Genomic DNA, 10,225 nt, shown 5'->3' with positions numbered 1-10,225 from the left:
CAGCATTTTCCTCCCCAAGGCCTCTAGGATATCACTAGAAAGTATGGAGGCTCACAGGAAACTTTTCTAAAAAAAAAAAAACTTTTTTGGGGAAATTTTCAACAAAGCGACACATTTGGGTGCCACAATATCTAATGTTCATCATTTGACACAAAATATCAACAGACTAACTTTTTTTAGCCCCAAAATCAGGTGAAATGGTGGCCACAACCCAGTGGTTGAGAAGTCTCAAAATTCTCAATTTCCTGTAATGTTCTTTCAAAATGTAATGACTTTTCCCTGCTTTTAAAACACCCACACAATCTCAGAAATAAAGGTGGTAAACTGTCATTGGGGCAGTCCTCCTTCTGTCACTGGGGTGGGACCCTCAGGGGTCCGTCTCAGTGCCTTTAGTCAGGGAACATAACTGAACCATAATCCACTGAAATGATCTGTTCTAAGCTGGACTGACTCCACACACCCCGCCTCGCCTCCAGGCTTTTATTCTACTGCTCTGTTTTAAAACATTCGGTTATGAAAAGGAACAAATACCAACTTTTCACCTGGAAAAGTTCACAACTGGAGCTTAAAACCACTGCTGTGCCTTTGATGGTACATTTACAGTGTCTGTACCTTGATGAAGGAGAAAGGTGCCCACACAGGACCTTCATTTCTGGGGAAGTGGTTTGTTGATTTCAGGATTGAAACTGTTAAAAATAATATTGATTCAACGTTCCGAACTTCACGTTACATCCAGAGGAGCTGGAGCCTGTCCCAGCAGTCACGGGACAGAAGGCCTACTAAAGACCCATGTGTGCTTATTTTAGAACAGAGTTTGTACTGTTTTATTTTACAAATCTGCAGTAAAATACCCAGATGAAACCCACGCAGACACGGGGAGAACATGCAAACTGTGTGGAGCCTGCATGTTCTCCCCGTGTCTGCATGGGTTTCCTCTGGGTTCTCCAGTTTCCTCCCACAGTCCAAAGACATGCAGTCAGGCCAATTGGACATGGTAAATTGCCCCTGGGTGTGAGTGTGAGTGACTGTCTGTGTCTGTCTGTCTCCACTGCAATGGACTGGCGATCTGTCTAGGGTGTATCCCGCCTTTCCGCTTAATGACCCCTGGGATAGGCTCCAGCACCCCCCCCCCGCGACCCTGAGGGAGATGCGGCTTAGAAAATGGATGGATGGATGGAAATCTGCAGTAAGTAAACAGACGTGGGCAGGAGGTTAGGGAACCAGCCTCGTGACCAGTTCAACCCCCAGAGCCGGCAGCACATGACTGAGGTGTCCTTGAGCAAGACGCCTAACCCCCAACTGCTCCCCGGGCACTGCGGATTGGGCTGCCCACCACTCTGGGCAAGTGTGCTCACTGCCCCCTAGTGTGTGTGTTCACTAGAGTGTATGTGGTGTTTCACTTCACGGATGGGTTAAATGCGGAGGTGGAATTTCTCCGTTGTGGGACTAATAAGGGTCACTTAATCTTACGACACTGTATTTTCATTACACTGAGCCGGCAGCTGCCTGACCTGTGGCTGCGTCGCTGAAACACAAACAGGTTGAGGTGCAAAGCGAGAAAGTCTATGCAGAGTTATAGGCCTGGAGTCCCAAAGCAGCCTGGTATTGCTTTTTAAACTAAAAAAAGTCAATGTTTTATCAACTGTTACTAACTTATTTTGCACAATGTCACCGGTCACTTCACATATATGCACTTATAAACTCAGCACCACCAACTTAAAACACCTCGATCAATTATATCATGTTCCACCTCAACCACCCCCTCCCACCCCACATAAACTGTTAGAAATAAAGGATTTGTACAGGTACATGATACAAACAGTTCCCTCAGAGCTCCAGCAGTGGTTCTAAGGTCTGATTGTGGAGCTTAAATCAGCTCCTCCAGGTGAAAAGTTGGTATTTGTTCCTTTTCATAACCGAATGTTTTAAAACAGAGCAGTAGAATAAAAGCCTGGAGGCGAGGCGAGGCGGGGTGTGTGGAGTCAGTCCAGCTTAGAACAGATCATTTCAGTGGATTATGGTTCAGTTATGCTCCCTGACTGAAGGCACTGAGATGGACCCCTGAGGGCCCCACCCCACTGACAGAAGGGGGACTGCCCCAATACCTTTATTTCTGACAGTGTATCAGGGAGAGAGCCTCCCTGATGTGTTTCGCTCACAAATGCGTCACACGATCAAGGATTTAGAGCAGGAGAACTTAAGAAATCGTAAGACAGGAGTAGAAGCACAACTGGGAACAACTGGGAAGTGGATATCGCCTCAGTCCCCACAGTATTTTAGTGGGTGCATCCTTGTCCTTTAATGCTGGGCAAAGGGCTTCGTTAAAATCACTCATTTTTATTGTTTATAACATCCTATAATCGATTAGTTCTGTTTAACCTTACATTTTACACGCTTGTATCTTTCTGCCACGAGTCTTTCAGACATAATCAATAAACATAATGCTTTTATGAGCCTAGACTGCTAATGTTTATACGTTAATCATTAACAACTTCACGATCTCATCTTCTTCGTTCAGCTGCTCCCTTTAGGGGTCGCCACAGCAGATCATCTGCCTCCATCTCGCCCTATCCATTGCCTCCTCTAGTTTCACACCAACCATCTCCATGTCCACCTTCACTACATCCATAAACCTTCTCTAAGGTCTACCTCTTCTCCTTCTACCCGGCAGCTCCATCTCCAACATTCTCTGACCAATATATCCACTATTCCTCCTCAACACATGTCCAAACCATCTCAACCTGGCCTCTCTGGCTTTATCTCCAAACTGCTCCACCTTCACCGTCCCTCTGATCTGCTCATTTCTAATCTTGTCCAGCCTCGTCACTCCCAACGAAAATCTCAGCATCTTCATCTCCGCCACCTCCAGCTCAGCCTCCTGTCTTTTAGACAGAGCCACAGTCTCCAAACCATAACTTCACGATCTCATACCAAGAAAAAAAGGTACAGCAAGAACATTCCCCACTGTGGCTGTCCTAACAGCTCACTGCTTCTACTTAGTGCTAGAAGCCAACACAAGGAATGGAAATGTAAGTTAAGGCACTAAACAGTGCAGTCTGTAAATTTTCCAGAACGGAATAGATAAATATTTAAATGATATGCAGTCATTCAGTTATTCCACCTCTAAAAGCTCCCTCACAGAAAGTGATTACACCGTGTGACACCGCCACATAAAGGGGACCTGTGGGATCCCTAACTAGAAGTATTAACACTTACATTCCTGATAGTGTTATTTAGGTGACCCCACGGATTAAAGTCCTTAGGAACCATAGGCTGTTCATTGAGATGTGTTGGGAGAAGGTGTGGCCTCCAGTTTTCCATCAGTGTGGGTGTGTGAATATTTTATATACATTATTTTTTTGTGACCTTTTCCTGTTAATTTCTGGAGGGGAAGACTTTTATTGTGAAAGTGAACCCTGGTTTGAGAACGGGAAAAAGGAAGTAGAGCAGCCATCTTAAGGAAGGTGAAAGTTTGGGGAAGAGAGGCCTGGGGAAGTTGGCTGTTGAGGCCCAAACAGCATCTACTTTTTCTTTCTCTCATCCTTGTCTTTGACGTGTGGATTACCTTTTTTTTTTTTTTGAAGTGAGGTATCGCAAGGAACTGGGTGAGCTCATTCCATTTTTTTCTCCATTTTTTGGTATTTTCTTTTTTGTATGGCTGGACCCTGTTTTTGATTTTTTTCCTGGACATTTTTTCCTGGACATTTTTTCCTGGATATTAGCTCAAACAGTTGGTGCTGTTGGGGATTGTTTTTGGAAGGAAACAATTAAGAGACTTTTGAGTGACTGAGCTTAAATTATTGTTGCTCTGGACTTCGGTGCTTGGATGTTGCTGCTGGGGGGGAATACTGAATAAAATATATATTGGTCATCTTTGTGGTATACTGGCACTGCATGGTTTATACTCACCTAATTAGTCCTCAGACTTTTAATAGTAACAGTCAAGTGGTCAGATTGTTACAACCGAATCTTATTTTTTACTATTTTACCATCAGTAGCTTTACACAGACGTTGTTCTAGAATAGTTCTGAGAAGGTTTTGACCTAAAAATGATTGTTAAAATATACGAAGCGCGGAGAGGTACATGCAAGGTGTTGTGAGGCAAAATAGATCCAAAAGAAAAAAAGATGTATCAGATTTTATGACTATTTTTCCATCAACAACATTCCATGTGAACTCGGGAGACACGTGCAGGTTCGCTGGTGGTTTTGGACAGTAAATGAAATGTCTGTATTAGTGTTGCAGACATTATGACGCTTGGTTCCCATCACCGCCACTGTAAAGAAATCTCTACATTTTGACACCAAACCCCTCTAAATGACTGCTTTACATCTCAAGGACTGAACCACGCAGAGGTTTTGAATAAAGGATGGAAGTGTCCTGCAAGGCGATGGTGGTCCAGTCGCCTCACTCACACCAGCTGGGAAGCCTTATTGATGGTTTTCTAGCTTATTCTAAAAATCAGCCTCACAGCTGTCAAGGACACGTAACTTTGACAAAGTTTGCTGCTCAATATTTAACGCACACTTTTTAGTTTTACATAAAAATGATCCTGTTGGCGTGACGTGAATAAGTTGTGGGCACCAAAACGACCACATGCACGCACTTCCTAACCAATGTGGTGGTTGATCCAGTCAAAAGTTTGGGTTCCCTAGTCAAATTAGTTTTTATTGATCATCTAAGTGAAAATACGCTTTTTTTTTTTTCTTTTTTTTTTTTTTTTACACGCCCTCTCCAGAGATCACACTTAAAAATGAAAACGATTAAAATGTGTCTTGCAAAGTTTAATTAATTGAAAATAATAATAAAATGTAAAATACGAAATATGCCACACACCACATCAATTTTTCCTTTATTTTAAACCCAGTCAATAGTAAATCAACACTAATAGTGTATTAAAATGAGCAGAAGTGTGTTCTCTGTAGAGGATGTGTTCACTCATTTAAACCTAACACACATTTGTTTTGACTGTATGGGTGCAGGGAGTAGTGGGGGGCCAATGGGTCTCCTAGGCTGTCCTCCACTGCACCTGGCCATACCTATAATACCTTTACGGCCTCAGACGGGACATGGGTGTCTCCATGGCGACGGCACAGCCCTAGAAACACTCTCTGGGTGGGATGGGTCTCGGTTTCAGGCCGATGTCTCGAGTTTCACCCAGACGGTTGACCCTGCTCTCCACCATCACCCCACACAGCAGACACTGAGACTGGACAAGGCAATCTTCAGCCATTCACTCACTCAATATTCAATGAGCTTAAATTACAGTCATTATGATAAAACTATCTTTTTTTTCCTCCCTGTTTTTTCCCGGCAAATTCACAAGGTCATCTTGAAAAACACGCAAGCCGAACTGTTTAGTGTTTCACAATAACAAGAAACGAGACAGACTTCTAAAGACTAATTAACAGCTGAGAAAAGCAGGAATGATTTTACTTAATTACACTGTGGAACGTGTAATTAAACGAGACGGCTTCTTCAGAATGAAGGACAAACAGGCGAAAAGAGCCCGACAGAGAGAGATTTACAGGAATTAATCATTTATAAGAATGCTAGAAAAGCCTGAACCCAAACTCAAGTAAAAAGATCGATACTTTGTCAAAATAACAGCTGCAGTAAATATGAATTTCCAAGCTTGAAAAGAAGCACAAAGTAGTCTTAGTCCATCCAGCGTCCGCAGGAACTGGAGTGTTTAGGCTCTATTCTTCTCATTTGGCCTCTTTCTGGTCTAAAATAAAATGATACAACCTCCAAAGTCAGAACGGAATATTTAAAAGAAAGTCACCAAATGAAATTAAACACAATCTCAGTTGACCTACATTCAATAAGAGTTATGACCGCATGCAAACATTTCGGCGCTCTTGGTCAAATGACGACACAACCGTCTACAGAGAACACACTTCTGCCGATTTTAACGCATAATTCCTGTTTATTTGCTGGATTTAACAAATTGGAAACAAATCAAATGTAAAACTCAGCTATATCATCATAGCTATGCTTTCAATTCAGATCATAAAGGTCAAAACTGGATCAAAACGAGGAAAACAGAAACACCTCTATGACACTTATTTCTGCTAGCGCCCCTATGGGATTCTAGTAGTACTCGTAGTAGTTAGTGCTAGTAGTTAACGCTAAGCTAAAATCGATTCACCTCGGTATTTTTCAGCTATTCTAGATTAAACGTATCTCTGGCAGGGAACTTTTGCTTTTAAAGTAGAGTCGTTTCTTGTAAAATCTCCCTCAACTTTTTAGTTGTTTCTCAACTTTTTAGTGTTTGCCAGTTTCTCATTGCAGATTAAACGTATCAGGAGACCAGCTGGAGTGATTATAAACACACGCAAGTCCATCGGTCTCCAAATTATCGACGACAGTCTTAAATCTCTCTGTTTGCCTCTTCGTTGGCTACTAGCTAGGCGAGACTGTCGTCTCTGTTGCTATGGTGACCAGCCAGTCTTCAATTGAATTAGCGGTTCTACATTAACTTTTATAGTTAAGACTGTGTTGAACGATCAGCAAAGGAGGTTTATTTTATTTTACCTAAACTCCTCATTCTGCTGTGGAGCCTCAACAGGGCGGTAAAACAGCCATACCTTGCTGACCGCTGGCCTAGAGCGATGTTTTTCTCATGAAATCAGCCCCACGCATTTTAAATCAAACTGACCGGTTGATCACCATCACTTCCCATTTGTGTTAGTGGTTAATCCAGCTAATCTTCAGTTCAGCTCCACAGAGAAAAAAAACACTGTCAAAGTTTGGATAATTTCCCCCTGAGCCGCTCTAAGCCGCTTATCCTTCTGGGTCGTGGGGGGGCGCTTTAGCCCGACCCAGCAGTCACTGAGTGGAAGGCAGGATACACTCATGATAGGTCTTCAAAGAAGGCCTAGAAGGCCCTGAGGGTTCCCCACTGTGTGTACACATTTGAAAATGCTCAGAAAAGTTCAAATCCATCGACACTTTTCATGAGTACATGAACCTGACCACAGATCAAAGGTAACCTATATTCAAAATATGCACTCATAGACATATTACTGACATGAAAATAGCTTATATCAAAACCAGAAGCCAAACCACTAAAACCCCAACAGCCCCACCAGACTGAAAACCAACATTCATCTTACTAATGCACTCCAGGTCACCTGCAAACCCCCAAGCCCTGCGCTGCTGGGGGACGTTACCAGTTTAGGCTGATCTGAGATCAGGGTCTCTTGTAGTGCTCAAGACTGAGATTTCATTAAGCTAAGCTGCTCTGAGATCAGCGTAACATGGCGCCTTTTGCCGAGATCCTGCAGGGAGCCGGCTTTAGGCCACAGTCATCTGGAAATACAACTCCCATAATCCCACAGCGCATTCATCTGCAGCTGTCACCTGAAAGGCAAAGCTAGGAGCAGGTAAGGTGACCCTTCAGGTAACAACAAGCAAGTCACTGCAGCAGGACCTTCACCATCTGTCGCTTCTGCCAGAGCAGCGCACACACGGTCTGAATGTTTACAAGCTTGTTCAGAAGCCTTACAACAAACACAACTCTCCCGAGGTTAACTTGGCACAGGAGGACAAAAACAAAGAAATAAATAACTGATGGGAAAGCGGATTATCTTCAGCCCACTGAGAGTCTTATTTCTTTATATAAACAGTACTTTATTAATGTATGCGTTTATTTTTATCCTATTTTTTCTTGTTTCCCTAAACTTAATTTTGTTTTAGTGTGATTTATTTAAAAATACTTCCAGACTAAATATTAAAGAACATTTTTCATGCAAGTGTTCTAGCTCAGGGGTCGGCAACCCAAAACGTTAAGTAGAGCCATTTTGTCCTTTCAGTCTCTATATTTTATGTCCATTTTACCACCTTGGCTGTAACTATGTCTCAGCGTGTGCTAATGTTCTGGGATAGGTTAAAAATATAAATACTTTGCTCTGTTTTAAGCTTTAGCTCAGCTATAGCCGCTTTTTTCGCATCTCTGACAGGAAACGTTTCCAAAAGCAGAATCACTTCTTGTAAAATGTCTCTCAACATTCGACTTTGCACAATGCTTCTCTAGAGTCACCTTCTCGTTCGAATTCTCCCGTTCCACCTTAAATGGTGCCTGAGGTGCCAGAACGTAACTGAGAATCGAACGAGAAGCCACTTCAGCTTAGCATCTTTTTAGTGTTTGGCAGTTTCTCGTCGCAGATGAAACGTATCAGGAATCCAGCTGGAGTGACTACAAACACAAATAAGTCCATTCGTCTCCAAATTATCGATGTCCGTCTTAAATCTCTCTCTTTGCCGTTTCGTAGCTACTAGCTATACCGGATTGTTGTCTGTGTTGCTATGGTGACCAGCCGTCTGCGCTGATCTTCAGGGTTAAAGGGTGAATCAGCAGTTCTACATTAACTCCAGCGTTTAAGACCATTTACTGTTAAACTGTGTTGAAGGATCAGCAGAGCTTTATTTTACTGTAAAGGAGGATGATTTTATTATTACTGCTGATCTGATTCAGCTGTGGAGCCACAACAGGGCAGGAAAAGAGCCGCATGCAGCTCCGGAGCCACATGTTGCCGACCCCTATTCTAGCTACCGAGCCCGATTCTCTCTGTTACTATAAGATACGCTGACGTTTTGACGGCGCTGTATTTTTTATGCATTTTTATGACATTTCGTGTAGATTTATGGACCAAAAGCAGTCATAGATCATTTTTACATGACCATTTTCCAACTGCTCTTTATCCCTTAGAATTAAACAGGCTGCTTCTGTTACTGCATCTTTAAGACTGATGCATGTAAATGTTTTCGATGCAAGTTGTTTTATACAGATTGTTGATGATGGTAAAACCGTGATAAATCTGATCAAATTTATTTTCTTTTGGGTCTATTTTGCCTCACAACACCCTATGCGCCCCTCTCCACCCTTCACATATTTAAAAAATAAGTTCTGGGTCAAAACCTTCTGAAAACTGTCACCTCAGGACTAATTCAATATAACTTTCTGCGAGGGAGCTCTTAGAGGTGGACGTCTGGTTCCTATCACCATAGTGGAATTCCCCTTTAAAACCTGGTGTCAGAGGAGACAAAGTGTACAGAAGTTGCTGAAAAGGGCAGAGAAAAGTGTCTCTAACCCCGATACTGTACACAGTGCACTGTTAGGAGCACACTAGGCCATTAAGGCTAGAACTAATGTCTACAATTCCAGACGTCATTTCCAGAGCCTCCTCTGATGTGAGTGCTCTCTCTCAGTGACCTGCAATTACAGTAAACGCTGGCTTCCTGTGCACTTGAGAAAAAGAAGAAGGGAAAAAAAAAACAAAAAAACACAAGCCCATGAGAGGACAGGCGAACGGTAATAGAGAAAAGAAGAAAAGCCAAATTACTGTCGGCTCTCGTCTCTTAAACGACACGTTTCAGCTCTGTGGAGAGAGCAGGAAAGAACGGCAGCTTCACCAAAGGCACCAAACAAAGGACTTTTCTATCACCGCTTCCACACACAACCATAAACCATACAAAAAATGAGTGTACCATCAAACCGACATTCACACACTGATAAGGCTCTTACAAGTAAAGGCTTGTCAGTTTTCTCAGAAAAACTTTAGAGCCTTCCCATCATGTTTTCCTGTTTATAAATAAATGGTTCTTAAAGGAACCACAAGTGGGTCTCCAATGGCATCAGGCCAAATGACCTTTTCTGGCACCTTTACTTCACTTTAAGAGAGTTAAATAAGTAAGTAGATGAATGAAGAGTTTGGAATCTCTGGTCGTATTGACAGCTGTTGATAGTTCAGTATTATCCTATTCAGTGTAAACTGAAATACTGTAATCTTTACACCTGAAAGGACTGTAAGTTAATGTATTCAGTCAGTCAGCTATTCGCCAGCTTCTCACTCAAATTTTCCCGTTTTTCCCATATGAGGTGGAACGGGAAATTTAGCTAGCTGGCTACCGAGACATTTGCACAGTCCTGGTGATACTTAATGCTTGTTATAAAGAAAAGGATCATGATCCACTGAAACGCCGCTAAACAAAGACAAAGTGGTTATCGTAGTTTTTAACGGAGAAAATTCTCACGTTTGTATGTTTCTTTAGTCGCTCGCACAGTCATCTTGCCGGTTTTCCTGCCCCCCCCCCCCCCCCCCCCCCCTCATAACACTGTATGGAGCGTCGCTTTGAAAAACTTAACACGTCACCCCTCTATCTCAACAAATATCGGGACACCCTACCCCTAGACGTGAAGGCGCAAAACAGAAGGGTAGGG

Source organism: Pygocentrus nattereri, chromosome 16 (genome assembly GCF_015220715.1).
Source record: "Pygocentrus nattereri isolate fPygNat1 chromosome 16, fPygNat1.pri, whole genome shotgun sequence".
Classification (NCBI taxonomy): domain Eukaryota; kingdom Metazoa; phylum Chordata; class Actinopteri; order Characiformes; family Serrasalmidae; genus Pygocentrus; species Pygocentrus nattereri.
This window is presented reverse-complemented; position numbering follows the sequence as displayed.